The 23,920-nt window shown below is 39.7% G+C and overlaps 1 protein-coding gene across 5 annotated transcripts in view; it reads left to right on the forward strand.

The window, feature by feature from the left end:
- The first annotated feature begins 2,324 nt into the window (after nt 1-2,324).
- GALNT11 (polypeptide N-acetylgalactosaminyltransferase 11) overlaps nt 2,325-23,920 on the forward strand; it is a 54,793-nt gene continuing 33,197 nt past the window's right edge. For 2 of the 5 annotated variants that reach the window (XM_067747530.1, XM_067747529.1), the window contains exon 1: nt 2,325-2,516. The gene's annotated coding sequence lies outside the window, so the exon portion shown is untranslated. Of the gene's footprint in view, nt 2,517-2,933; nt 3,049-23,920 lie in introns of those variants that run through there. The other 3 variants (XM_067747526.1, XM_067747528.1, XM_067747527.1) reach the window with 3 other exon arrangements.

Below are 23,920 nucleotides of genomic sequence, written 5' to 3' on the forward strand. Positions count from 1 at the left end.
TAACTTGATTGAGCTTTTAAAAGGTCAATCTGGCAGCACAAAGTAATTGCCACGTGATTAGTATATTCTGGGCCCATGTTTATACCTTAGCTGCTCTAGAAAGTAATAAAAAATTGATTGTAATAAACCTATGAATCCATTAAAATTAGAGTAAAATACAAAATAAAATTTCTGCAGCCGAAGGAGAAAAGAGAATTGTAGTATAAATTCAGAGAATCTTCTTGTTTGGTAAGCATAAAGAAGGATGTAAATATCAGCTTTGCCAAAAGAAAAATGTTCTTTTTCTTAGAGCCATGGGCCTAATATTCAGTCTTAGTTTTTTAATGTAATTTAGTCCAGGTCCTAAATAGCATGAATAAGTCTTAGAAGCGATGTAGAATGTTGCTTAAACAATCTCCTCTAGAATATTGTTTCAGCTGACTCTGGAATAGAAAACAAATCAGAATCAACATCCAAGTACTTGGTGTGATTGAAAGGAAACCCATACTTGCCCGTAGGTGGCAATTACGGTTTTGTATAGAAATTTTAAAATCTGATTTGTATCCTGGAGCTATTTGAGAAAGTATCTGCTCACCTGCTCAAGGCTTTTCACACAACAGTTTTGGGTATGACCAAACACTTGGACAAGCCTTACATTAGCCAGAGAATTCTGTAAGGAAAGCATACTTTCAGGAATTTATCCTAAGACACACCGAGATGAAATAAAAATAAGAGCTAACAATTACTGAGCTCTCACTATGTTTCATACCCCCTGGTAGGTACTCTGCATAGATTATCTCATGTCATCCACACAACTTTACAAGATAGTTCCTATTGTTATTACCATATCATAAAACAGAAAACTAAGTTTAAAACTTGTCCAGGGTTAGCGTTGCCAGATTTAGCAAATAAAAGTACAGCATGCCCTGGTAAACTTGAATTTTGGATAAACAATAATATCTTAGTAAAGTATATTCCACATATTCTATGGGACATGCTAGTGAATTTTTTTTTATCTGAAATTCAAATTTTAAGCCTCCTATATTTCCTCTGGCAACTGTATCTAGGGATAGATGAACACAGCCCATAGACTAGCCTATGCCCAGCCTCAAAGACCCCGGGTTTAGATGCTACACTGCAAAAAGCATATTCATGTCATTCTTTCTAATGGTAAAAAATTGGAGCTAACCCAAAGCTTCAATTTCTGGAATGGTACGACTGTACATTAATTTGGTGGGACAGTATGAACCCATTTAAAATAACAGCTAGAAACAGATCTCCACACCCATCAGAATGGCAAATAAAATGTCTGACACAGACAAGGGTCGGGTGAAGGTGGAGCAATGGCCGGTCTCCTGCACTGACTGCACCTTAGGACACTGATTTCAGACTTTGATGTGTACATAAATCACCTGGCCACGGCGGTAAAACGCATATTTTGATTACTTAAGTACGTCTGGCATGGGGCCTGCCGACTGAAAAAAAATGCATAACCTAAACGTTGAGAATTCTGTTTTATTTGGCAGACAAAACCGAGGACTCAAGCCTGGGACACAGCCTCTCAGGTAGCTCTGCGGGACTGCTCTGAAGAGGTAAGGTGGGGGAGACAGGATAGATAGGAGTTTTCGCAACGAAGATCGGATAGTCTGAACATCAAAGGTTACTGTTAAAGAAAATCAAACGCAAGTTAAGGAATTTAGTGCTTTCCTATACATGGGAATTGCAAGAGCCAGGGCGTACTGAGATCATTTCTTTGCTATGCACCCTAACCAACCAGAGCCAGGATCCTGTTCTTCCCCATCCTCAGTGCACCATTTGGGGGTGGCCACAGTGGCTGGGGGCTTGGCAGCGGACAGCCCGTTTCCACCCTGAGTTACCTCCGGGCGGGCGGGCGGGGGCTGTAATGGTCATGGCCTGATGGCTGCAACATCCTTTGCTTACTGATAGGTGGCTGAAGAGTCAGGATTTCTAGCAAGCCCCCCGTGACCCCATGTGCCTTCCTGCGGCTGCTCTGCGGGCGCGCTGTACTTTCCCACCCTTACCACCAACCCGTGAGGTTTTATCACAGTTTCTGCCAAGCCTTGACATTTTAACCTACAGTTCTTTTATCATAAGCGGGGTCGCACATCTTTCAGTATGTTTAAGGAATTTGTCTTCAATGAGCCCATTTATGTAAGAGTTAAAAACGCGAAGGCCGCCCGCGACCGACCCCCGAGCCCACCCGCAGGCGCTGGGCCTCGGGAACGTGTGGAGCCCGGGGGCCGCGACGCGCCCGCAGCGGGCGGTGACGTCACGCGCGGGGCCGGGGCCGCCCGTCACGTGGCCCCGGCGGGCGCGCGCTCGGGCCGAGGCCGCGGCGCGGGCAGTGGGCAAGCGCTGGGGGCGCTGGTGTGCCCTTTGCTGCGCCCGCTGCTGCGTTTGCTTGCCGGCAGCTCCGCCCGCTGCGGCGAATGCGGCTCGGACCCGGGCCGTGGCGGGAGCGAAGATGCCACAGCCCGAGTCCCGAAAGGCCGGGGTCCTGCGCTGCCGGCGTCGGGGTGAGTAGCGGATGGCCCGGCGGCGGCGTGTGAGCCTGCGCGGCCTCCGTCCGTCCCCTCAGCGCCTCAGGCGAGCGGCCGCGGCCCGAGCGCCCGGAGAGTCGGAGGCTTCGCCCCGGGCCGCCGCCCTCAGCGGGGTCTCTGGCCGCTGGCCCGGCGTCCGGGAGTGTGTGGGGCGTTGGCAGAGCCGACGCGGCCCTGGAGGCCGGGGGTGGGCCGTGGAGGCGCCTGGCTCGCGGGGGGCGGCCGCGGGCGGCGTGAGAAAGACCCACTCCCCCGCCCCACGGCGCTTTTTGCTAAAATGCCCCAGAAAATGGTTGCAGAAATTTTCGAAACGTATAGAAACTAGAGCGAAAACTTCGCTGGTATCCTGCCCTCAGTTTCCACGGTATTCGGGCAGTGTTCACATTTCCTTAAAGGAATTTTTTTTTAATTGTTCTTTTAGTGGTTGGTTTGTGCCGCTCAGGATTTGAGCGGGTCCTTGCGTGGCGTTCGGTGGATGAGCATCTTCAGTTTCCCTTTTCTTTGCAAGGTATTTGTTGAAGAAATTGGGTTATTTGTCTTGCACAATTTCCCAGCCTCTTAAAGTACGTGCCGTTTGGATAAATATAAAAATATCAAGTCTCCACCCTCCATTACTGGTAGATTTCACCGTTTGAGTGATATTAATATGCCCATGATGGAAGAGCTGTGTGTGTTTTTATCATCGAAGAAGATTTGGTCCAGCATTCCTTTTTACTTCGTGCTAGGAAAGCTGTTGGTTGGTTGGTTTTCCAAATGTAAGATGAAATTATAACTTTGAAATGCTTCTCATACTGCTGTGCGCCAATAAAATATTGTGATGCTACTCTCGTCCCCCAAATAAGAGTTTTAGGCCAGACTTTTTTTTTTTAACGACACTCTTAGCTGTTATCTAGATATCCTAGATATATACCGTATGTTAAGGTCTACTCTGCCTTGAGAAAGATCTAAACCAGAAAACCTCTCTCTACCCTTAATGTTATCAGTAGAGCTTTTCAAATTAAACGTCATGAAACAGTAGTCCACACCGCTCCTGCCTCTTGACAATTTCTGTGCTGTTCTTTGCAATTTGAGTTCTATCTTCACTTTTCTTTATTTTTTTACTCTTTTATTATGGTGGTAAAATACACATACCGTGAAGTTGATTGTTCTAAGCATTTTTAAGTGTACAGCTCAGAGGTACTAAGTACATTCACAGTATTGTGTCACCATCACCGCTATTTCCAAAAGTTTCTCCCTTACCCTAAACACAAACTCTGAAACCATTAAGCGTTAACTCCCCATTTCCCCTCCTCCCAGCCCTTTCTGTCTCTGAATTTGCTTATTCTAGAGGCCTCACAGAATTGGAATCGTACAGTATTTGCCCTTTTGTGTTTGGCTTATTTCATCTAATGTGTTCAAGGTTCATCCATGCCGTAGTGTCTCTCAGACTTCATTCTTGGGTATGGCTGGCTAATACTCTGCGGAGTGGCTGTAGCACAGTTTGTTTATCCATTCATCCGTTGATGGACACTAGGTTGTTGCTGTGTTTTGGCTGCTGTGAATAACACTGCTGTGAACATGTGTTTACATGTGTCTGGGTGAGTCTAACTGGCCTCCCTGGCTCTAGATTTTTTTTTTTTTCCTCTGTCCCAAACCATTTTACACACTGTTCCTGGAATTTTCTTCCTAAGGTGTATTTGCTTAAAGACATGAGTTAGCTTCCTTTTGCATGCAGAACAAGTTAATTCTCATCCTCAGGGTCATAGCCCCAGCCTGTCCTCATAGAATTAATCACCTTCCACTAGCCTTAACCAGCTGTGTGTATTCATTATAGCCAACCTTCCTACTTGGTATTCTGTTTGGAAAACTAAAAACAAATGTTGCAGTTTCTCAGGACTTCAGCTCTCTGCTTGAGATATTTCAGTTTTTGGCCATTGAAGTCTTAAAGTCAAACTTAAATCTTAACTTCTATAAGGCATTTCCTTCAAGTTTTTCATATAAAATTAATTTGGCCTTTGTACTTGTTTGTATATACCGTGGTTTATTTATATCTTTATTATGGAATTTTTTAGAGTTTGCTTTAGGATATACCCAGTTTTTCACTTGATTTATTATTTCTTTAGGATTTTTATTCTTAGAGAAAGTGGGATTACTGACCAAAGTGTATAAAGGTTTTTAAGGCTCCTATGCCATTGTTAAACTGCTTTTTAAAAAGGCCCTGCAATTTATGACTTTCATCACGGGTAACTGTATCATTTAACTACATGTACTTCAGTGAGTACTGAAAATGTTGCTAATTTGAGTTAGAAAATAGTACCTTATTTTTATTTGCATGTCTTTACTAATTATTGAGACTGAAGACTTTTTCCTGTGTATTTCCGAGTTCATCCAGGTTGTTTCATTGATCAATACAGCTGACCTCGAACAACACAGATTTGAACTGCACAGGTCCATTTATACGCAGATTTTTTGGTCAACAGTAAATACTACGGTACAACAAGATCTGTGATTGGTCAGATCCTCTGATATGGAAGGCCTACTGTCTAAGCAGATTTTCAACTGCGTGGAGGGTTGTTCTTCCTCCCTGCCGTATTGTTCAAGGGTCAGCTGTAGTTGGAAAAATGCTATATGTAGAGTCCCAGCCCCAGCATTACAGAACAGAATTTCTCAAACTTGGCATTGTTGACATTTTGAGCCAGATAATTCTTCATTGCTGGGGACTGTCCTCTGCATTGTAGGATGTTTAGCAGCATCCCTGGCCTCTACCCACCACATGTTAGTAGGATCCCCCAGTCTGTGACAACCAAAAATATTTCTGGACATTACCAAAAGACCCCGGTGGTGTCCTGGTTTTCCCAGACATTGCCAAATATCTCAGGCTCTGGCTGAGAGCCACTGGAGTATAGAGAGTGGACTTAGAGCTAGGAGACTAACTTCACTGGTACAATTCACCCTTCTGATACTCTGCATCTATACACAGCCTACAACGTGCATTTCCATGTGAACATTCTGTTATCTACAGACTAAATTTTTAAGTTGATCTCCTATGAATCTTCTGTTAAATAATAAGGAGGAAGCAGAAGTGAGGAGAAAATACTTAATATATACAAATACACACAAAACTCATAAGGACAGACTACTAGAATCTGTGTCCATGGACCAAAATTAGTGGAGAACTTAGTCGTGTAAGCACATTATAACCCCTAGAAACCAACATACATACAGAACCCAAAACGGTAGTGTAAAGGTCAAAGGAGCGTTTGTTTGTTGGGTTACATCTACACACACACACACACACACACACACACACACAGACACACACATATACATATATACACACACACCCATTTATATATAAACACATTTATATATATACACTTATTTTATATATATTTAAAAGGTTTACTATGGAAAATTTCAGACATGAAGAAAATTAATAGATTTTAAATAACCTATTAATGCTCAATCTTTTTCCATCTGTAATCCCTATTACTATGAACTCATGGATATTTATCTTATACTTTGGGTTATAATGCAATACCACTATTTTTTTGCTCAAATTGTTTTAGCTATGGCCATTGTAAACTCTTTCAGTTGGTTCCACCTGTTCCTCTGACATACCCCCATCATTGTGGGTTTCTTCTTGTTTTTTTTGTGGTACTTCCTTACTTTCTGGCACTACAAGGTACTTCAGGCTCATCTGGTATATTTCCGTATATTTCCTTTCCCCGTCCTAGAGTCAGTCATTTCTTCAAGGAGCTTTGGTTCTTTTTATTGGAGAATGCTGTTAGAAAGCAAGATTTGGGGGACATCACAGGTGGTGCAGTGATTAAGAATCCGCCTGCCAATTCAGGGGACATGGGTTCGAGCCCTGGTCCGGGAAGATCCCACATGCCGTGGAGCAACTAAGCCCATGTGCCACAACTACTGAGCCTACGCTCTAGGGCCGGCGAGCCACAACTACTGAGCCCACATGCCACAACTACCAAAGCCTGTACACCTAAAGCCCATGCTCTGCAACAAGAGAAGCCACTGTGATGAGAAGCCCGTGCACCACAAAGAAGAGTAAACCCTGCTCGCTGCAACTAGAGAAAGCCCACACTCAGCAACAAAGACCCAACACAGCCAAAAATAAATAAATAAATAAAATTTATTAAAAAATACCCCAAGATTTGGGCACTAGGTATGCTTGTTGTCACTTGGGGTGTCATTCTTCTAGGCCCTCTCATCTGACAAGCAAGGACATATATATGTACATATATGGAAGTATATGTGTAACCATCTGTATCTAAAGCTAACATGTTAAGCTAAACATGGGTTCATACTCATGTCTTGAACTCAAATCCATTTTAATGCTATAAATTTCCTTCTAATCACTACTTTTGCTGCATCCCACAAATTTTAATAAGCTGTATTTTCATTTTCATTTAGTTCAAAATATTTTAAAATTTCTCTTGAGACTTTAATTTCCAGATATCTGGGGTTTTTTTTTTTTTTAACCTTTCTGTTACTGATTTCTAGTTTAATTCCACTGTGTCTAAGAACATACTTTGTATGGTTTCTGTTCCTTTAAATCTGTTGAAGTGTGTTTTATGGCCCAGAATATGGTCTACATTGGTGAATGTGGGCTAGAGAAGAATATGTTTTCAGCTGTTGTTGGATGGAGTTTTCTTTAAATGTCAGATCAAGTTGATTGATGTGCTGCTCAGGTCATCTATTTCCTTATTGATTTTCTGTCTGCTCGATCTGTCAATTACTGACAGTGTTGTTGAAGTCTTTAACTATAATAGTGGATTTATCTCCTCTTTTCATTTTTCTCAGGTTTTGCTTCACGTGTTTTGATACCCTCTCATTTGTTAGGTGTAAACAAGTACAAGATTGTTATGTCTTCTTGGAGAATTGACCTCTTTATTATCACATAATGACCCTCTTTATCCCTAATTACCCGACAAAGTCTGCTTTGTCTGAAGTTAATATAGTTACTTCAGCTTTCTTTTGGTTAGTGTTAGCATGGTGTAGCTTTCCATCCTTTACTTTTAACATACATAAATTTTTATATTTAAAGTTTGTTGCTTGTAGACAACTTATAGTTGGATCTTGTTTTGTCCACTGTGACTCTCTCTCTTTTGATATTGTATTTTTTAGACCATTCACATTTGAAGTGATTATTGATATAGTTGAGTAACTATCTTCCATGTTTGTAACTATTTTGTATTCATTGCTTTTTTCTGTTTCCTTTTAATTGGGCATTCTATATGATTCAACTCTATCTCCTCTCTTAGAATGTATTAGTTTTCTGTTGCTGCTGTAACAAAAGAACACAAACTCAGTGGTGTAAAACAACACAATTTCTTTTACAGTTCTGTAGGTCAGAGGTTTGAAATGGGTCTCAGTGGGCTAAGCTCAAGGTGTGGGCAAGGCTATGTTACCTTCTGGAGGCTCTAAGGGAGAATCAATTTCCTTGCCCTTTTAAATTTCTAGAAGCCACCCACAGTCCTTGACTCGAGGCCTTCTTCCTCTATCTTTGAAGCCAGCAGTAGTGGGCCCAGTAGATTGCATCATTCTTATCTCCTCTTTTGTCTTCCTCTTCCATACTTAAGGACTCTGTGATTACCTCCGGCCCACCCGCATAATCCCGAATAATCTCTGTATTTTAAGGTCAGGTGATTAGCAACCTTATTCTGTCTGCTGCCTTAATCTGAGGATTAGAATGTGGATATTCCTGGGGGGCTACTATTCTGCCTACCACATAGCATATCAATTATACGTATTTAAAAATTTTTTTGGTGATTGCCCTGGAGTTTACAGTATGCATTTTAAATTAACCTGAATCTGCCTTAAAGTAACACCATATTGCTTGATGTGTCATATAGATACCTTGTTAATAGCATAATCCCAATTTGTGCTTCCCACCGCTGTGACCTTGCTGTCACTCATTCACTTACCAGTGTGCTATGATCATCTAATACATTGTTACTATTATTACTTTAAACAAATGGTTGTTTTTTAGGTCAGTTAAGAATAAAAAAATAAAGGACTTTATCTTCATTTTATTTATTCCTTCTCTGATGCTCTTCTTTATGTAGATCCAGGTTTCTGACCTGTATCATTTTCCTTCTGCTTGAAGAATTTTTTTTTTTTAACATTTCTTGCAGGACAGGTCTACTGGCGATGAATTCCTCAGGTTTTTTGGTCTGAAAAAGCCTTCATTTCTCCTTCACTTTTGAATTATAATATCGAGGGATATGGAATTGTAAAGTGGTGGTGGAGTTTCTTCCTTACTTTAAATATTTCACTCTGCTCTCTTCTTGCTTGCATGATTTCTGATGAGAAGTCCACTGTAATTCTTACTCTTTCCTCTGTAGTTAGGTGTTTTTCACTCTCTGTAACTTCTTTGAAGATTTTTTGTCTTTTGATTTTCTGAATATGGTATACCTACATGAGGCTTTTTGAGGGTATTTAATCTGTTTGGTGTTCTCTCAGCTTCCTGGGGTCTGTCATTAATTTTGGAAAGTTCTTGGCCATTATTTAAAATATTTCTTCTATTTCCTTTTCTTTTTCTTCTCCTTCTGATATTCTAATAATGGGTATATGTTATACTTTCTGAAATTGTCCCACAGTTTTTGGATGTCCTGTTTTTTCCATTCTTTTTCCTCTTTGCATTTCAGTTTGCAGAGTGTCTGTTGACCTGTATTCAAACTCACTGCTTCTTTCTTTGGCTGTATGGAGTTTCTGATGAGCCCGTGGAAAGGGCTTTTACAGTGCTCTTGGTTTTTAGCATTTCCTTTTGATTGTTTCTTACAGTTTCCATCTGTTTACATTATCCTTCTGAAAGTGTGCACCTCAGATTGGGACTGGAACCCACATGCTGGGACTCGAATCCAGACTGGGACTTGAACCCACGTGGCCAGGACTCGAACCCAGCCAAAACCCACAGTCTTCCAACTGAGATCACACACCTGGTTTCAGGACTTAATGAAGCTCAGGTTATTGATGTCTCATCGCAGAAAGAAGTCAGTGAGAGACAAAGTGATAAGTAAGAAGTGGGTTTATTTAGAGAGAAACACACTCCACAGAGTGTGGGCCATCTCAGAAGGTGAGAAAGGCACCAGGGTATGGGAGTGGGTAATTTCATAGGCTAATGAGGGGGAGGAGCATTCCAGCTATTTTAGGAAGAGGTGGGGATTTCCAGGAACTGGGCCACTGCCCACTTTTTGATCCTTATGGTCAGTCTTGGAACTGTCATGGTGCCTGTGGGTGTGTCATTTAGCTTGCTGATGTGAGCATATACTGAGGCTCAAGGTCTAGTGGAAAAAGTCGACTTGTTTGCCATCTTGGACCCATTTGGTTCTAATCAGTTTATGTCATGTCCTTAGGTTATGTCATTCTTTCAGAGGTTGTGCCCTGCCTCCTTCCTGCCTGTTTCACTTCTATTCTTTGCATGTTGTCTTTTTCCATTAGAGCCCTTAACATATTAATTACAGATATTTCAAAATCTGTCTGATAATCCCAAAATCTGTGTCATCTGAGTCTGGTTCTGATGATTGCTTTGTCTTGTCAAACTGTTTTCTCTTTTATTATGCCTTGCATTTTTTAGTTGTTTTTGCTTTTGAAAGACTGACATATATCAGGTAATAGGAACTAATAGGGGTTTGGCAGTGTTTAATGTTTGCTTAGCTACAGGTGCCAGAGGCTTCAAATTCTTCTAGTGCCCTTGTTTATCTCTGCCCTCTTGACTTTGGGGTTTTCTAAGCACCGTTCCCCAGAGAGAGTCTGTGTCTTGCATCTCTTTCAGCTGTAACCCACCGGTATTTGGAGCCCTGCTGGTGTGATGGTAAAAAGTGTCAGGGAGGGTAAGAGTTCTGCAATCTTCCAATTAAATCTCAGCCTATGTCTCTGACCTTCACAAGTGTTCTCCATTGTTGTAGCTTTTTTCCTCCCTGTAATGTACTCCCTTCCGTAGCTGCAGAGTTCCCAGTCTATTTTCTGGAAGCCTTCACCATTGTTGACTACGTTTCCCCCCTTAGGTTTGGCTGGAAGGCTTGGAGGGGCTGGAGTGGGAGGAATGCTCTTTCCTTCTTTCTTTCTTTTTTTTTTTTTTTATAACCAGGTTGTTTATTTTGAATTTCAAAGGTTTAGTATTCCATTTATACCCCATTTCTCTTTAATTTCCTTAACTTGCCACACGCCCTTTCCCGTTTTGACATTCTAAATAATTCAAGCTATTTTGTAGAATATGAATAGCACATCTCAAATGCCTTTGATTGGAAGACGTTCAGTTCAGCCAACACTTATTCATCACCTGGGTGCCAAGCCCTGTGTGAGGCACCTGGTCTGCATAGTTCTTCCCTTTATTTTCAGTTGTCAAAGGAGTCACTTCATCTGTGGTGCTTCGATAGGCTAAAGTCAGCATTTGAGGGAAACAGGCAAAGATCCGAGTTTCAAGTCCTTTGAATGAAGTTGTGAGCAGCTGCCATGTAGCAAGTGCTGGCTAGATGCAGAATCTTCCCTCCAGGAACTTCATTCAACTGCCACTTAAAGCACCTTTAGCTTTTCAAAGTAAAATGCTGAGGAATGCCTTTTCTTAATCTGGAGAACGCTCTGGCAGTCTTTTCCCCAGGAGCATATGATTTTGTTAGGAAGGAAACTCTGGGCTTGTTTCATGTTTTGCAGTGATTACTCTTCCCCTCCCTGCTGTGGTCACGAGGTCTTCACCTTCACAGTGCAGACATGGTGGGATTCCTGGAGGTAAAGCCCACGAAAGTGTGGAACCGCCCCCCCCACCAAAAAAAAAAACCAAAACCAATCTGCATCCCTGCAGTTTTTCACTTTCACGCCAGTTCGCACCTAGTCTCCAGCACCAGTTTATAGCTCCTGCAGCTTCTGCTCCAGGTAAGCAGATCTCAGCTGTGTCTCCAGGTTTTGGTTGGTAGTTTGTCCCGTAACCTTAGTTCTCTGACGGGTTCAAAAGTGTCATTGATTTTCAGTTTGTTCTTGTAAGGATGGAAGTGATGCCTTCTAAGCCCTTTTCATGTTGGAGCTGAAAGCATGCTTTTCAACTTAGACTTTATGACTTGTTATCATCTTGAGTGAACTACATACATACATAGGTTCAGGACAGCTGGTGTTGTATCTAGAGTTGATTATGTAGGCTAAATCTGATACTTCGTAGTTATCAGCTGATTAACAATGATTTCAAGCTACATTTCCTGATAGCTTTTGATTTCCTTAGAAAAGCTTATCACTTTGAAATGTTCTTTTTTTGCAAGTATAAAAATATCTTGCAACTCTTCAGGAAAGCTTTTTGTATGCATTATTTTGTACTTTATAGTCAACAAAAGCTATAGAAGCTCAGTCTTTATTAAATTTTCTATTTAGAAATAAAAAATTAGTACATGTAAGAATTTGGCAAATTGTCCCTTATCTGCAGAAACCTGATTCTGTTAGTTTGAGTTCCTCCTGAAGCAAATCCTGAGATATAAATTCAAATCCAAATTGTTTGTGAGTAATCCCAGGACACACCAGTATGGGAATGAGGAAGCAAGAGGGAGGAAAGTCAGCCAGTAAAGGGCATGTTTTTAAACCAGTTTCCGCTGTGGGCAGTTAAAGCTTAATCATGCTGGGGGAACACTGGGAGCTCATGTAGAATTGCAGGTGGAGAGTTATCTGATGGGGAGAGTGGGAAGGAGCTGGCCTGTTTTACCAGTCCGCTGTTGAGGGCTGCCCTTTGGGAGGGACACATTGCCCCATGTTTGTGGGCCCACCCTGCAGGTGGGCAGATGGGCTCCAGAGGCTGGAGCTGCAGGTGCTGGTAGTTGGAAGTCAGACCTACCTGTGCAGGTTGGTAAGGCTCGAGAGGATGGGCAAATGACTTTGTCTGCTGTACTGATTTCCTACAGCGTGATTCAACAGGATGAGCTAGGGTGGAAATTGGTTGTTTGCCAGTTAGAGTTGTTAGCCTTCTAAACCTCTTGAGGTGGTAGATTGCATTCAGAAATGAGTTTTCTGAAAAAGGCCGAAGATTCTGTCACATTATGATTTGCTGACGGTGTCTTTTTGGTAGTACCTAGCCTGTTCACTTTGAAATACAAAAGCAGGGAATTCCCTGGGAGGTCCATTGGTTAGGACTCCATGCTTTCACTGCTGAGGGCCCGGGTTCAGTTGCTGGTTGGGGACCTAAGATCCCATAAGCTGCGTGGTGTGGCCAAAAGAAAATAATTGAAAAAAAATTGAAAAAAAACCCCCAAAGCAACAGTTTAGAACATAACCCTTGTGCTTGTGCTTCTGGTAATGGCAGACTGGGTAACTTCATTCAAGCTAGTTGATGCTCCTGAAAAGTCTGAGAATTTACAAAATAGTAAAGAATTACTGGGCCAAGATTTTAGGAGATGATAGAAATCCAGAGAGGTGAACTTCTTGCTTGGGAGGAGAATTACTGATATCTTGAATCTTGTGGGAAACATAAATTTATGTTAAAAAAATCACTGGATGATATATTTTTTAAAGAGTGGCAAATAGGAAATCACTGGTCTGTTCCTTGCCAGGTGGTATTACAAAGTGATTAAAGGACACAGGGCAGACATCAGATCACCGGGATTCAAATCCAGTTTCTCCCCTTAACTAGCTCTGTATGCTTAAAGCACGTTACTTAATTTCTCTAAAATCAAGAGGGAGAAAGATAAGCATTGTTCTTTCCCTATCTGTTATATTTTACACCGTGGACTAGTATTTTGCTCTAGTTTTGTTAGTCTTAATTTGCATATTTGACTAATGTACATAAACCACTTTGTTGGCACTGTATACCCCAAGAGGCTCGTGACGTGCTAGCAGAATAAAACACTCAATAGCCATGGTTTAAGGATAGTCAGCTCCGCTAGTATGTCTTTGGACCCTAGGACAAAGCTGGCTGTAGGAGGCCATGTTGACCATGGATGTATGTATGCTGTCTGTATTGTGTGTGTTTGGATATTTCAGAACACTTATTTCTAGCAACCATTTTTTTTCTTGTTCATTTATTTCATCTTTATCTGATGTACTTTTGGTTTAATCCCCCTTTTTATGGGCAGAAAGGGAACAAGAAATAACAGTTTTATAGTTTGGGGGGTTGTGTTTATGTACTCTTCATTTTATGCCCCTCTGTCAGACGTTGCAGTCTGGAGGCTGGTCAACAGCTTTTGCGGTTTTTGAGTTTGAATTGCTTCAGGTGGGGGACATGCCTCGCCACTTGCCACCACGCTTATGTTTTTTCTCTCTTGCTTCTTTTATCTACTTGGCTTCTGACTACAGATGTACATGTTTTTGCGGAGGCCCTTATGAGGCTGTGGTCACTTTCTCCTTATTTTCTGCCACAGGTCTTAACCAGGGAGAGCTGCTACTTTCTACTTATAGTCAGCCTCTACCAGCCCACATTCACTGACCAAACAGGTGTCCTGAGTTTGGATATTTTAAGTACTTTGTCATATTGTCTATCCTTTTAGTTTTCTTTTCTTTAGTGTTTAATTAAATTTGCTTCTACCTCCAGTCAGTATTACCATGTGGTTTTCATCTGCATTTGAGGTATAATATATAGACAGTTACATGTATTTATGCTTCTTGATTTTCTTATAGAGAGGAGATTCACAAATATCAGAGGTCAAAGGATTGTTCTCAGGGAGCATATGATGTCTGGAATTTGCTCTGAACCTTTCCTAATTCAGTAATTGCCTTATTTATAATTATGAACTATATTTCCTTCTAGTCTTCAGAGTAGATAAGGAATGAGAAAGAATCATGTGTACTTTTGTGTTGTCATCACCTGGTAATTTCACAGGGTATGTAGGAAGGGCAGTGTTGTAAATCAGTATTTGTCCTTACATGACTACAGCTGAGTTAAAATATGAACGTGTCTCTCTGAAGGAAAAAGCTAACAAATGTTTGCTGTTTGACCCTTTGGAATATAGAGTATACTGATCAGAAAGTAGCTAGAAACTACTGAAAGGTAAATACTTCACATTTAAAGAGAGACATTTTAAACTTCATTAAATGTTATGAAAATTGTTTTGTACGGAAGGAAAATGGGGGCTGTCCCATTCAGTTAAACTGAATTGTCTCATTAGCCTTGTAGTAAAAAATAAAAAAGATGGATATTCAAAGAGGCATGCTAATTTCAGACTAGATAATGTTTTATAGAGAAAAACCAGTTTTTCAAATCATGCTGTTAGAATATTTGTTTAGTGTCCAAATTTTATTCTCAAATTTTTGACAAATTAATGGAATTAAAATATTTCTTTCTTTAAGTATGCTAAAATCCCTTTGCTTCTGAGGTTAAAAGAAAAGGCCATATGTTTTGTTTGAAGCCTTCTACTATTTAATCCTCTCCAAATTTGTTCTTATACTTTTAAGTTAGGAAAGGCAATTTTTTCCTAAGAAAATTTTTACCCTGATTATTAAAAAAATACATATTCTTTGTATTTCTTTTTAAATGAAGAAAAATAGAACATTATCCATAATGCTGCTAATCATAATCTATTAAATTTATTTTTCAGTAACTGCAAATAGCAGTATAACATTTTATGGCTAGTGTAGAAAGATTAAAAACAGCTAGCAGAATTTACAGCAAAACAATAGTGGTGAGATTTCAGGGGTTTTTTAATTTTTAACTTTTGGCTCATCTGCACTGTGATGAGAAAAACAACTTTTGAGGAAAACAACTTGTTTTTCTGAGTTGCTGCGTAGGCATTTTACACTATGATAACTCTACTCACACCCGGAGTTTAGACATTCAGATCAGGGCTTGAGTTTAGGGTGCCTGTCCTACGTTCCCACTTAGCCTTTCCCCAGGGCATCTTTTTATTTTTTTTTGGCTGCGTTGGGTCTTTGTTGCTGTGCACTGGCTTCTCCTTATGCTGGCTTCTCTTGTTGTGGAGCACGGGCTCTAGGCGTGCGGGCTTCAGTAGTTGTGGCTCACGGGCTTAGTTGCTCCGCGGCATGTGGGATCTTCCCGGACCAGGGCTCGAACCCCTGCATTGGCAGGCGGATTGTTAACCACTGCGCCACCAGGGAGGTCCCCTCACTCAGCATTTTAAATTCAATACACCAGCTCCGGCTTCTCAACACATGTATTTTCTGATTTTTTAGCATAATAGCAGAACTTGAAGTGTCAATCCCCGGCACCTTACATGGTGTCTGGCATGTAAAGCTCCTACTGTGTTCCCAGTGTTAACCTTTTCTTTAGGATTATTTAATGATTTTCAGAAGAAAAATGTTGGATCATTTAGTACATTTAATAGGCTATGATTGGAAAATTAATGGAATGATTTTAAGTATCTGTAGAGTGACACTGTAAAATAGGCATTGTCTTAGTGAACTGTGCATAATCTACTTTGTGGAGCGTAACTGAGTAGCAGTGGGTATGCACTGTGTTCTTTGTTACTAGAAGATGACTGTGAAAAGCATCTCAAAATGGGTCTTCTTAGCTTCAACTATTGTGCTATTGAGAAATACCCTTCACTCTGATCTGATAATGATGCAGGAATTTAACTTCAGTGAGATCTCATGAGATTTTAGACCTTTGTGACCTAATGGTTTGCCACAGAGCATTTTTGGTGTAACAGTAGATGCTGATGGTAGCAAAAAAGCCTTGGTTTTTGAACAGCCACTATGGAAAACAGTGTGGAGGTTCCTCAAAAAATTAAAAATAGAGCCACCATACGATCCAGCAGATCCACTCCTGGGTATTTTTCTGAAGAAAACATAAAACACTAATTTGAAAAGATGTATGCACCCCTGTGTTCATTGCAACATTATTTATAATAGCCAAGAAATGGAAGCAACCTATGTATCCACTGATAGATAAATCGATAAAGAAGATGTGAGATACACACACACACGCACACGCACACACACACACACAATGGAATATTATTCAGCTATTAAAAAACAATGGAACCTTGCTGTTTGTGACAACATGGATGGACCTAGAGGGTATTATGCTAAGTGAAATAAGTCAAAGAAAGATTTCACTTATATGTGGAATCTAAAAAAGAAAACAGGGCTTCCCTGGTGGCGCAGTGGTTGAGAGTCCACCTGCCGATGCAGGGGACGCGGGTTCGGGCTCCGGTCCGGGAAGATCCCACATGCCGCGGAGCGGCTGGGCCCGTGAGCCATGGCCGCTGAGCCTGCGCGTCCGGAGCATGTGCTCCGCAATGGGAGAGGCCACAACAGTGAGAGGACCGCGTACGGCAAAAAAAAAAAAAAAAGAAAACAAACAGACATAAAACAGAAACAGACTCATAGATACAGAAAAACTGGTAATTGCCAGAGAGGATGGGGGGTGGGGGAATGCATGAAATAGGTAACGAAATTAAGAGGCACAGACTTCCAGTTATAAAGTAAATAAGTCACAGGGATGCAATGTACAGCATAAGAAATATAGTCAATAGTGTTGTAATAACTTTGTGGTGACAGATGATACCTTACCGTGGTGATCATTTTGTAAGGTATAAAAATACCGGATCACTCTGTTGTATACCTGAGACTAATATAATATTATAAGTCAGTTATAGTTCAGTAAAAAAAATGACAATGAAACTGTCTGTAAACTGCTTAGCTGTCTTCCTCCTCTCCTCCTCTTCCTTCAGAGTAAACATTGATTTCCCAGGATGTGCTCTGCTTACATATTATACTCTTGTCTAAGATTTCTTGTTGCACAGAATCTAAACAGTGTCCTGTAACTTCTTTTGGAACAGAAATACACCTTAAAAATTATATAGTTATTTGTTAATTGTTAACACTAGATACTGTGCTAAACATAATGGGTTTGGAAAGATGGGAATGATCCTGTCCTTAAGGGGGTTTGCTTATAGTAAGTATAACAATGCTTGTACTATAGGCAAATTGTTCATTGGTATATCTCCAGTCCGCGTATCTGGAAAGGATTCTTCTGTCATTAACTGTACCTCTCCAGAATCTGAGTGTTGGCGTCTCATTTTCCAACCACAACATTCAGTCTTTCCAGGTCACTCTCTTTGGTAACATAACTCCAGCAATCATTCAGCCACACCGGAATCTCTGATCATTGGCCCATCCACATTTTTTCATCCTGCTTCATTCTTCCTTATCCTCTCATTTCTCCTTGTCTGGCTTAAATCTGTGGTTTGTCATTCTAATCAGCACATTGCATATACCTTTCCGCATTCTTCTTCTGTACCTCCCTGGCAAAACCCTGACTCTTAGCTTACAAGGCACCTGTTCCTGAGCAGCTCCCAGACCATGGCTAGAGAAAACATGAAACCATACCATCTTGTCTCACTGCAAATTCATGTAAACAGGTGGTTAGTCTTTTATTCATTTGAGTTTTAAAAAATATATTACATTGATATCTAACTGCTGAAGTTTTCGCTTTATTAACTATTTAAGTTTATGATTGAAAGTGTTTGGTTACTAGTTGTTTTGTATTAACTAACCTTAAATATTTGCTTTGACCCTCCTTTTAAAGGTTTTCATGTCTTGGATGTTGAAGCCATGGGTATATAGGAAGAATGGCAAACAGTACGAAGCAAAAAGACTTTATTGTGTAGATGCTGGATTCATTATTTGTTAGCATAGATTAGATTAAATTTTCAGCCTTTTGATTTTTGTTTGGATGTTTTAATTTCTTAAGCAGTTAGGGACCTGTTACTTTATTATGTAACAGGCATCTGATTGGTTTCCACTTTTTTTATATTTGGTTGTTAACTTCTTGACCTGTGTCTAAAGGACTTCTGAAGTCTTTTGCTTCTGAAGATTTATGATTAATTATATTTAAAAAATGACCTGATTTTGTAAATTCCTCTCATTTTTATAGGTTCCTTAATTTAGTATAATGATTCACTACATAAAACAATTTCTCTAAAAAAATTACCATAATATGGCTTGAAAAAAATAATAATTTTTACCTGATAGAATTGTTGAAAGTTAATACATTTTACAGTTCAGGACAAGGACTCTTGATGTTGAGTTGTTGTGGAGAGGATGAGCTGGGGGTGTTCTGTGAAGAATCTGGACAGAGTTGGCCAAATCTTATGGGTGAGGTCTTCAGGATAAAACTTTTTCATTTTGCCCATAAGTGCTGGCAGTCAAGAGGTAGCCTAACATCATGCAGTGAACAAAATAGAAAGTAGCCTCCTGTTTTATCACAAAGAGCTTTATTTAATTTGTGAAATTGGACAGTGAGAGCCTGTTGTTTTTTGTACCTTTTCTAATAATAATTATGGCTATTGTCCTGCCCAGTTGTCATACTGTTGTTGACATAAAGTAGTCATGATCTCCACGTGTAGCATTAAGGTATTGCTTGGCTCAAACAGGATAGTAAACATTTGTTTTGAAATCCCGTATTTTACAAGCATATTGATAACCATATTACAGTAATCTTTTCTTTAATTTCAATAAATATTTATTAAATGTTTACTATGTGCCAGATTTTGTTATAAGTTCAGGGGATACTGTAGGAAATAAAACAGACAAAAAACTTGCTCTGATGAAGCCTACATTCTAGCGGGGGGAGATAGATAATAAATAATAAATGTAATGAACAAGGAGTTAATGTAGTATGTAAGAAGGTGGTAAGCTGCATGGAGTAGGGAAGATGGGAAGTGCTGGTGTTTGGCAGTTGAGTTGCAGTTTTAAATATGGTAGTCTAGATGGAACTTTGTTGAGAAGGTAATATTTGAGTAAAGATTCAATAGAGGTGAACTTAGCTGGGGTGAAAAGTATTCTAGGCAGAGGGAAGAACCAACGCATAATCCCTAATACATTTAGCGACGTATAAGGAGACCAGTTTCTAGGATGAAATAAATGAGGAGGGAAGTAGTCGGAGATATAGTCAGACTATTAGGGACTTGTAGGTCATTGTAAGGAACAGATGGTCACAAATACGTTTAATATTATATTTTAAATTTAGACCTAATGAGGAGGAAAAAGTTAACATGTGTTGAATTTGTCCTATATTCTTTCATTCTGTAGATATTTTCCAGCATCTTCTATGTGCCATTTATTGTGGCACTATGCTAAGTGAAGGGAGTACAGTGAGCAAAGAAGCAGCCACAAAAGGTAGCCACAGTTTTTATGGAGATTATCTTGGTCCCGTGCAAATCAGTGTTTGTGCGCTAACCATTGTGCCTGATGCTTTACAAATATTATCTTACATAATTCTAAGTATTTCATTTAATTCTAAGTATCTAGTAAGATAGACAGTATTGTTAACTTGGAATACAGTTGATGAAAATGAGGCTAAGAAAATTTGGTAATTTTTCCAAAGTTGCATAGCCAGTATGTGACAGAATGGGATTAGAACTTAATCTTGTCTTTTCATTATCTGTTGTTTGGTTCCCAATCTGTCTCTGCGTCACAGGTAACCTATTAACTGTGGAAGCTTGTTAAAGCTGTAGACCGCTTAGTGCTACCTCCGCAAATTCTTGTTTAGTGCATCTGGCACAGAGCCCCGGGAATCTGCATTTGTAATAAACACTCTAGGGACTCCTGTATTTTGGAACTGTTGCCTTCAATATTATATTTATGGTGGGCATCCTAATCTTGTCCCTGTTTTTAAAGAAAATGACTTCATCATTTCACCGTTGAGTATCATTTTTGCTGTAAGATATTTAGAGATGCTCTTGGTCAGATTAAGGATTTCCCTATTCCTAGTTGCTAAGAATTAAGTGTTGAATTTTAATAAGCTCTTTATAACCTCCACTGACCAAATCATATGCATTTTTTCCTTTAATTTTTTTTAAGGTAGATAATAATAGGTTTTCAAATATTGAACCAGCCTGGTATTCCTGAAGTAAATATAACTTGTTCATATGTATTCATTTTTTAAAACATTATTTGTTTCAGTTTTAGTGTTCTCTTTAAGATTTTCATAATCTGTCAGAGATTGTCTTTAATATTCCTTCCTCATACTGTCCCTGTTTTGTTACCAGGATGATAATAGCCTCAGAAAGTGAGACAAGAGCACATTTCCTCTTTTTCTGTTCTTTGGAGGCAGTCGTATGAGACTATTCATCTGTTCCTCAAATGTCTGATAGAACTCACTTGTAAAACTGTCTAGAAATTTTTTATCTAGAAATGGTTTAATATTCAAAAGGACTAGTACAGCCATCCCAGTTTCCTGATTTTCCAGTCTTAGTTATGCATTTACATTTTTCTAGGAATTTATCCATTCCACTTAAATTTATGAACAATGCTTTTATTTTTAATCCACATCTATATTTATGCTCTCTTTTTCATTTTTGGTATTATTTATTCCTGCTTTCTCTTTATCTTTTTTTTCCTCTCTTTTTTTCTTGATTAGTATTGCCAGTGCTTTGTTAATTTTATTGATCTTTTAAAGAACCAACTTTTGGCTTTGTTATTACCTTGTCTCATTTTCATTTCCTGTTAATTCCTGATGTAACTGTTTTTGTTTCCTTCTTTTACTTTTGTTGGGCTTATTCTGTTTTTCTGAATTCATTGTTTGTGGTCTGTATTTTCTAACATTAGCATCCCAGGCTATAAATTTAGCTTTTGCTGAATCTCACAAGTTTCAAAAAGTAGCATTTTCAACTATTTAGTTCTAAATAGCTTCTAATTTCCATTTAGACATTTTTTGAGTTTTCTGGTTATCTTTTTGTCATTGATTGGTTTTCAGCTTAGTTGTCTTGTGATCACAGCATGTGGTCTGTAGGATGCAAACTGACCCCAGTTCTTGAGGGCATTTGCTTTTGCTCTACAGCTCTTCCCCAGGTATTTGCAGTACTCACTACTTTATTTCCTTCAGGCCTTGTCTAAATATCACCTTCTCGGTAAGGCCTTCCCTAACCATCTACCTAAAATTTCACATACCCTTTTCTACTTCATATCACTCTTCCCTGCTTTATTTTTTCTCCTTAGCACTTACCACTTTCTAATATTATCCAACATCGTGTTCAAAACTGGGTAGGGAAGGAAGTAAAGTCCTTAAGGGATATGTGGCTGGGGACAGAAACAAAGTATAAGCTTTGAGAGAAGGGAAAGGTTGAGTGCCTGCAGTGAGATTGAAGAGTAACTAATAATAGTAGTGCAGGTGACCCTTGAACAACAGGGGTTTAAAGTGCTTGGGTCCACTTATACGTGGAATTTTTTCAATAAATAATACAGTTTGCCCTCCGTATTTCACAGGTTTTGAATCTGTGGATTCAACCAACCGCGGACAGAAATTGCCATCTGTGGTTGGTTGAATCCCTGGGTGTGAAACCCGTGGATAAAGAGGGCCAGTAAGGGACTTGAGCGTCTGTGGGTTTTGGTATACACGGGGGCTCTGGAAGCCAACCAGGCGGATACCAGGGGACAGATGCTAGTGTGGGTAAGAACAACACAGCTGGGGAGTCAGGACTGTGCTCAGAGAGTGAGGTTTTCATTTAATATTTAAGAGGTTCGTCGATCAGTTGTGGATGATGATAAAATCAAGAGTAGGGGCAGGGTCCCTTAAGTAGAATGTGGGTGAAGGTTGTAGGAGGGACATGAATCAAGACATTTGGAAACTAGGGTTTTGAAGGATTCTGGACATCACCCAACATGGTGGTGGGATTTGGGATAAAGAAGAAGGATGTGAACGAAATGTCAGTGTCCACCTGTCTTCCAGAGCCGCTTGATGGAATAGCCCTTGAATAGCATCGTCTGGCTTCTTGTGATTGGAGAAGGGATTGGCTGACTTTCTCTCTTGGTCCATTCTGCGTTCAGGGTCAAGGAGGCCAGGTTGAACTGGGAAGGCCTGGAGTGATTTGAGGAAAACAATCTAAATATAAATCTTCTTAGATAGCTGAAGAAGCGATTGGCTCCTCAGATGCACAGTTCTTTATGGCATCAGTGCAGCCTGTGCAGTTAGTCTTGAACTAAAGAATTTCATGGCCTTTTGAGGAATTAGTGCTTTTGTTTTCGATGTTGGTTGTTTGCTTTTTTCCTACCCCCAAGCAAATATTTTAGGAAGTTATAATGCCTGTTTTAGTTGAAATCTAATGTTTCACCTAAATGTTTCTAGTCTGTATTTCTGCAACATTTCTATTGCAAAGTTGCAACTTTTGATTTTTCATTTGTTTTGAATCCTCCATTCAACATTTTCTTCTACTTCCAAATAAAGTTCTTTTTCTGTGCCTGTCTTTAATTTTAAAAGTGCTAACAGCTGGCATGACAGTACTTTCATTGTTACCTGACTTTCCTTTTGTACTGTAGTCATTTCCCTTTGGTATTACTGTAGTGGGAGTTTTTGTTTGTTTGGATGGTGGTGGTGGTGTTTTCTTTCTTTTTTGAGCTTTTGAATTGACAGGTAGTGAAATATATAATAGTTCTTGGTTGGCAGATCGTTAAGAAATTGAGCTATTTACTGCCTTCTGGGCTTACAGCATAACTGTACAAACAAAACAGCTTAATTTTTTTTTAACTTTTATTTTGTTGTTATTAATTTTGTTTATTTATTTTGGCTGCATTGGGTCTTTGTTGCTGCACGCAGGCTTTCTCTAGTTGCGGCGAGCGGGGGCTACTCTTCATTGTGGTACCTGGGCTTCTCATTGCGGTGGCTTCTCTTTGTTGCAGAACACGGGTTTTAGGCACACGGGCTTTAGTAGTTGTGGCTCACGGGCTCTAGAGCACAGGCTCAGTAGTTGTGGCGCACGGGCTTAGTTGCTCCGCAGCATGTGGGATCTTCCCGGACCAGGGCTCAAACCCATGTCCCCTGCATTGGCAGGCAGATTCTTAACCACTGTGCCACCAGGGAAGCCCAAAACAGCTTAATTTTTGAATTGGAGCTTACTGATGTTGATTTGCTTTGTCCTGATTTGGGAGGCATGATAATATTATTTTTTAAATTATTTCATACTATAGAAATAAGAAGTAATGGATAAGTAGTATTGCTTTGTAGATTTTTTCTGTATATACATTACTTAAATAGGGTTTCTCTGCCCTCGTGTTCAGTGAAACTATTTTATATGTGCATTGGGCTCTTTACAAAGAATTCCTCAGGAGGTTGTGTGAGGCCTTCATGAAGACCAGATATTATCAGAAAGCTTAGGAAAAAACTGCTGTTCGATGCCATATTGTTTATAAGACATCATAAGGAGAGGGAAAATATAATTATTTGAACTCTTTCAGTTATAAATTTGAAATGTAACTGTTGAATCTAGAGTGGACGTTAGGGCAGGTTTAGTCTTTGGAAAGTGAATCTATTTTTTCAAGTTGCTTATTTTTAATAACAGATTTTAATATCCTTGGATTAAAAGATTTAGTCTTATAATTTTACAATTAGAAGGGACCTTAGATATACTATCATGATGCATGTAGTACTTGTATTTTCCTTATGAAAAGTTAGAACCTGAAAAAAAATTAGCATACTGAAAGCAATTCAGAACAAAGGTGAAGAAGTATCCATTAAC

The sequence above is a fragment of the Pseudorca crassidens genome, chromosome 8 (genome assembly GCF_039906515.1).
Source record: "Pseudorca crassidens isolate mPseCra1 chromosome 8, mPseCra1.hap1, whole genome shotgun sequence".
NCBI classification, from domain to species: Eukaryota; Metazoa; Chordata; class Mammalia; order Artiodactyla; family Delphinidae; genus Pseudorca; species Pseudorca crassidens.